This window comes from Girardinichthys multiradiatus, chromosome 18, assembly GCF_021462225.1.
Source record: "Girardinichthys multiradiatus isolate DD_20200921_A chromosome 18, DD_fGirMul_XY1, whole genome shotgun sequence".
Classification (NCBI taxonomy): Eukaryota; Metazoa; Chordata; class Actinopteri; order Cyprinodontiformes; family Goodeidae; genus Girardinichthys; species Girardinichthys multiradiatus.
In genome coordinates this window covers 39,378,691-39,385,682 of record NC_061810.1, presented here as the reverse complement: position 1 = coordinate 39,385,682, position 6,992 = coordinate 39,378,691, and positions in this window count along the sequence as shown.

Genomic DNA, 6,992 nt, shown 5'->3' with positions numbered 1-6,992 from the left:
CGAGTTCTACTGCCGCTTTGAAAGACAAAGGGACAGTCCTGCAACCATCCCCCGCGACGCCCCCCAACAGCTGCAGCCACAATCCACCACCCCCACCTCCCCAACCTCAAGAGGGGCCTTGGCACCTCCAACCCCCACCCTGAAGTACCCCCCCACCAGCCCCCTACCCACGCCGAGGACGGCTCTTTCCATCCAGGAGAGGGACGTCAACAAACTCTTCAGGAGACAGAACCCCCGGAAAGCTGCTGGTCCGGATTCTGTCTCACCAGCCAGCCTGAAGCGCTGCGCTGATCAGCTGTCTCCAGTCTTTACAGACATTTTTAACACCTCACTGGAGACATGTCATGTGCCAGCCTGCTTCAAGTCCTCCACCATCGTCCCTGTTCCCAAGAAGCCAAGGACCACAGGGCCTAATGACTTCAGACCCGTCGCCCTGACCTCTGTGGTGATGAAGTCCTTTGAGCGCCTTGTGCTCTCACACCTAAAAGACATCACCGACCCCCTCCTGGACCCCCTGCAGTTTGCCTACAGAGCCAACGGGTCTGTAGATGATGCAGTCAACCTAGCCCTTCACTTCATCCTCCGGCACCTGGACTCCACAGGAACCTACGCCAGGATCCTGTTTGTGGATTTCAGCTCTGCCTTCAACTCCATCGTCCCAGTTCTGCTACAGGAGAAGCTCTCGCAGCTGAGTGTGCCCGACTCCACCTGCAGGTGGATCACTGACTTCCTGTCTGACAGGAAGCAGCGCGTGAGGCTGGGGAAGCACGTCTCTGACTCCCTGACCATCAGCACCGGTTCCCCCCAAGGCTGTGTTCTCTCTCCTCTGCTCTTCTCCCTGTACACCAACAGCTGCACCTCCAGTCACCAGTCTGTCAAGCTTCTGAAGTTTGCGGACGACACCACCCTGATCGGACTCATCTCTGATGGTGACGAGTCTGCGTACGGATGGGAGGTGGACCATCTGTTGGACTGGTGCAGCCAGAACAACCTTGAGCTCAACGCTCTAAAGACAGTGGAGATGGTTGTGGACTTCAGGCAGAACCCAGCCCCACCTGCCCCCATCACCCTCTGTGACTCCACAATTGACACTGTGGAATCTTTCCACTTCCTGGGAACCATCATCTCCCAGGATCTCAAGTGGGAGCCAAACATCAGCTCCCTCATCAAGAAAGCCCAGCAGAGGATGTTCTTCCTGCAGGTGCTGAAGAAATTCATTCTGCCAAAGACTATGATGGTGCACTTCTACACAGCCATCATTGAGTCCATCCTCACCTCCTCCATCACCATCTGGTACGCCGCTGCTACAGCCAAGAATAAGGGCAGGCTGCAGCGTGTCATTCGGTCTGCTGAGAAGGTGATTGGCTGCAGTCTACTGTCGCTCCGGGAACTGTACACCTCCAGGACCTTGAAGCGGGCAGGGAAGATTCTGGCTGATCCCTCCCACCCCGGTCAGACTCTTTGAGACTCTCCCCTCTGGCAGGAGGCTGCGGTCCATCCGGACCAAAACCTCACACCACAAGAACAGTTTTTTCCCATCTGCCACCAGCCTGGTTAACAAAGCCCGGAAACCACCCTGACACTCTCCCTTTCCCCCACACCCCCCCTTCTTTGCCTACAGGACACCCGTAACTTGTAACTCTATGCGTTACATTAACGCTCAGCATGGACTCCTGCTTTACTTGCACTGCCATTCTTGCACATTGATCACCTGCACTGTTGTATTGCTCTTGCATCTTATACTGCTCTATATTTACTCTCACTCACTTAAAACTGTGCACATATATTTATATTATATTGTAGATATGTTTATGCTGTTTAATTTCTACTGTATTGCACCGACTACGCCAAAACAAATTCCTTGTATGTCCAAAAACGTACTTGGCAATAAAGCTTTTCTGATTCTGATTCTGATTCTAATTGAGTTTGAATGGAACTGTCATGTCTTAAACAGCCACCAGAGGGCACAGGTGATGGAGCTCAAAATGGAACAGACAGTTGTGCTATCAGCCTGTTGCCAGAGCGACTTCAGTCAAAACAGTGATTGAAAGTAATCAGAAAAATTATGCCTTATGGGCACATTAGACAGCATTTTTATCACTTGATGGAGTTTTATATGGGTCCCGTTAAGGGACTGGGTGAGAATGGGTTCTTAGATTGTAAAAGTGCCTAGCATGTGGGGCATGAAGATATTATAGTGACATAGAAAGTGTAGGCACAGGCACATGTTGAGAAGGTTTTAGTCATTCACTACAAACAACACAAGTGGAGAACTGTCATAATAACCTAAAAGTATTACAGAACTTGCACCTGTCACTCAGACACCACCACTGATCTCTTAACCCGATGTGGGATGACACACTGTGAGTACCCCTTAAAATGAGGCTTCCATGCCATAGTAAATATAGTGCACCTTTGAACAATTTAATCTCAGTATAAATCCAGCTGATCTGTGAAGGCTCAGAGATTTGTTACATAACATTAGTGAACAAACAGCATCAAGAAAACCACACAGCAGACACGTCATATATAAAGCTGTGGATGTTAAAGAAGAATCAGGTTAAACAACAATATCCCAAAATATGAACATCTTACAGAGCCCATTTCAATCCATCATCCTAAAATGGAAAGATTATGGCATGACTGCAAATCTACCAAGACACAGCCATCCACCTTAACTAACAGGCTGAGCAACAAGAGCTCTAATCAGAGAAGGAGCCAATAAGCCTATAGTAGCTCTGGACGAGCTGCAGAAGTCCACAGCTCAGATGGGAGAATCTGTAAGTCCGTTCTTTATGGAAAGAAAGCTTGTTACAAACCATGTAGGAGACACAATCATATGAAAGAACTGGCTCTGGTCAAATGAGACCAAAACTGAACTTTTAGTCCTACGTGCAAAAACACTTTGTATGGGGGAAAAATGACATGGCAAATCACCCTGAACACATTATCTCAATAATGAAAGAGACGGTGGTGGCTGCATTATACTGTGGTTACGCTTTTCATCAACAAGGGCAGAGAAGCTGATTAGAGCCATAGATTTGGGCTAAATACAGATCAATGCTAAACAAAAACCTGCCAGAGGCTGTAAAGCACTTGAATCTGGGGTGGTTGTTTACCTTCCAAAGTCAAAAAGTTATAGTGTTATTGTTTAGATGAAAGCATTAAGTTAGAATTAAGTCAAGATCTAAATCCAGCTGATAATTTGTGTCAGTCTGATTGAACTTGGACTTTTTTTCAAAAAAGAATGAGCACATATTTTAGTCTCTAGATGAACAAAGCTGGTAAAGGCATTCACCCAAAAGACCTGTACAAGCAGCAAAAGGTGGCTCTAAAACTCACAGGGCTGAATACATCGGTATACGCCAAACTTTTCTGATTTTTAATATGTTGAGAGCCATATATTCTTTTCCTTCCACTCTACAGTTATGCATTACTTTGTGTTGGTCTATTACATTAAGTCCCAGTAAAATCTACAGAGGTTTATAGTTAACATGACACAATTTTAAAAAGTTTAAGGGTTGGGAATACATTTGTAAGCAATGTCTGCCTTTTGTTCTCTGTTCTATATGTGCCATCTCCTGCAAAGCAATTAATTTACACACTCATTACCAGTGTGAATCTCCCATGAATTAAGTCTAAAGTGTTCCAATCTCTCTGAGTGCTGACATTTTCATTTAGTGAGCGGATAAATGGTCAACATTAATTTGTAACTTTAACCATCAATATTGTGTAAAGAGTTGGGGCCATGTTCTAATGGCCTTCCATAATAAAGAAGGATCAAGAAAAATAAAGAGCCCATAACCAAATAAATTATTCAGTAACATTGTCATTGTTTGTTACAGGCTCTTTAAGCCTAGACATAAGGTGGCGGGTGTGAGCTCTGATTAATATTCCCCCCTAGGTTTTTTTTCTGTCATTTCCACTTTTTCTCCTGGTATTTAAATGTCCCTTGCATTTGTGGTGAATAGGAGTAGAACGGCTAGCTGGATAAAACTATTTCTTAACCATTTTGTAACAATTATGTTAATCTCACAGTAATTATCATTCAAACAGAGGGACATACCATCAGATTTGAGAATCACCTGTTTTTGAGTATTGTTGAAGCTTTAAGTTACTGAGACATTTGTATGTTTTATCTTTCATATAATTCTGCGTTTCTTCATCATTCCCAGTTTAGTGCATGTCTACATGTCATATCTACCGCTACAAGCCAATGACATCCCTGTCCTGGGGCAAACAGCCAATGAGAATCCACAGGGGAGAGTCGATCGGAGGTCATTGCGGCCCTGTTGGCCAATCAGGGCAAGCTAAAAGGTCTGTAACCATGGTGATTAGCTTGGGTTCAAACATGTGTATATGTGGCAGATGCCCCCTGTGTTGGTCCCATATGCGTTCATAGATAGGCAATGATGCAAAAGTTTGGACAGCCATGAAAGAGAGGGAGTTGTTTTCAGCTTAGAAGAACTCTCTGATTTGTAACATGGACCTTAGTTATAACATAATTGATAAATAAATATTGCACATACTCCTTATTCTATTTTGCACCAAATTTCCTGTTTGGTGCATTTTTCAGCCATTCTAAGTTATAGTAATTAAAGTTGTTAGCTCTGCTCTGTATTGTTCTCTGAGAGGATGGACTAAGAGATGTGTGGGCGGAAGTAATGGCTGGAGGGGGTAAGGAGGGGATGAGTACGGCAAGCAAACGGCACCGCTGACTAGGAGAAGTACAATGAGCCGTGAGTCAGAGGAAAAGCATAAGCGAGAAATAGAGAGAACTATGCTGATAAAAGGTCAAACTGTGAACGGCTTTTTTAGAATGCCAGAATACTAACTACACTCAGGAATGTTGTGTATTATGCTGGCTCTGAAGTTTACAGTGTATTTTCAGATAGTTATGTTTCTTTTTTTCTTCTTCTTCTTTTTCCTCTGTTTGAAAGGGCGTGTGAATTCTGAACCAGTACAGTGGAGATAACTGAGAAGGAGGAAAAAATCTTTGGATACTTCATATCACACAACTCCCTCACTTGGAGTAAGACAGATCTTCCTTTCTGCGGTTACTCTAATTACTGTAATGAAATAAGAAAATTGTGCCTTGATCTATTAGTAAAGCAGAGTCTTGTTTTTATTCAATAAGTTAGCTGGTTTCTCTAGGGGTTTGCAACACTATCGTTTAGAGTTAACAGGAGAAAATGGTTTTCAAGGCTGAGTTTTATGCAAATGCACATTACAGGGATGAGCTCTTTTGCTGAAACCCATAGATTAAGCAGCTTACTCATACAAAAGAATGAAGGCAACGGCAGTAATCTTTGGCACTTCGAAGAACAAGATGGTATTTCCTTTTTTATAATGCCTGCTTTGTGAGCCTATTAAAGAATTTTATGCATATATTTTGTTTGACATTTTTAAACAAGAATCTGGATCTAACTTTGCTTCCTTTGATTAGAATGCCTTTAGAGCAATACATGAATCTAATTATTCATATTTTATTGGATTTTATGTGCAGGGGTAATTTTATGAAGGAAAGTTGGGTTAGAGAGAAAATGAACCCCCTATAAATAGTAGGTCAGCCACTTGGTGACCTTCTATGAATAGTGTTACAAGTGTGACCATGTTACATTAACAGCAGACTGCTGGAACGACTAATTTGTTGGCAAGGTGCAATGCACTGAGATTCAACCTCATTACTGAAGAGAGATTTTTACTCCTATCACTCATTTTCAAACTAAAAGCTGATCATTTCACTAAGTAGGCAATGTGTCCCAAGTCAAAGAAGACTGGTGTTAATTCTATATAAAAAAAACCCACTTTGTTTCAGGTTTTTAACTAGGTTTACTTAATTTAGTTCACCTATTTGAACAACAGATTTACAAGCCCTTTAAATCGCCTCTATATCTCACCAAACATTGAATTATTTGGGTGGAGGCCTGTGACCTGTCTGCAGCAGGTTCCGTGCAGTCAGCTGTTGCTCTTCACCACTCAAACAGTCTCCAGATACATTTTAAGCAAAATCCTGCGAATAGTCTTTAAATGTGCATCTAAAATCAGCATATCACCGCGGGCAAATTTGACACAAAAATCCGGTTTGAATTTTTTTTCTCTTTTAATTTCTGCCAAATTATGGTATGTTGTTGGAGGGCAGTGAGAGTGGAGCAATATTTCCAAATCCCCCCCCCCCCACTATATTGAGGTCAAAGGCTACACAGACTTGTAAGACTTGTATTGTTTGCCGTCTTCCATTTTTTGATTGTGTCTCATGCTTTATTTAGTTTGCCTTAGAAGTTAGAAAGGCACGGGAAATGACATAATGGCATAGCACTGCATTCTAGTTGCAAGTCAGAAAACAATGTTTTTCCCTCCATTTTATTTGTTCAAACATTAAAGGAACATTTTTGTAGAGGTTTCATGGCACTTTCTGTAGCACTAGTTTTACAGGACACAAAGTATCAGAAGGGCTAATAAACAGCACAACATATAAAATTTGACTTTATATGTGAAGCAGTCATACTGGATATTGAGCCCAAGGTTGCATAAGAGCTTATAGAATATTGTTCTCCTCAGCTTTTTCTCCTCAACACATCTTAAGGTGTTCCAACTGTCTGTTACACTCTTCCTCTTAGTCAATCGTGTTTCCATTCATCATATTTGATGATAAAAGTAAATCCTAAAAGCATGTTTAGTCATTATCCATTGGTGTTAGTGTTTTTGTTTTCTTTTGTGTTTGTTTTCCAATAATTTCTGGGTTGTTTATTATTGTCATTAATCTTGCAATATTCAGTTCTTTAATATTGTCATTAGTGCCTTTCCATATTAGTTCATTCCTTTGCGATTAGTTTCTTACCTTTTTCTGGTGTTCCTTCATCTGTGCATTTTTGTTTGTTTTCCTATGTTACTGTTAGGCTTCCCTCCTTTTGATTTGTAGATCATTTTGTATCTAAGTCCAGCTGCCTGTGTGTCACCTGTGTTAATTGTCTCCTCATTTTCCCTACTCA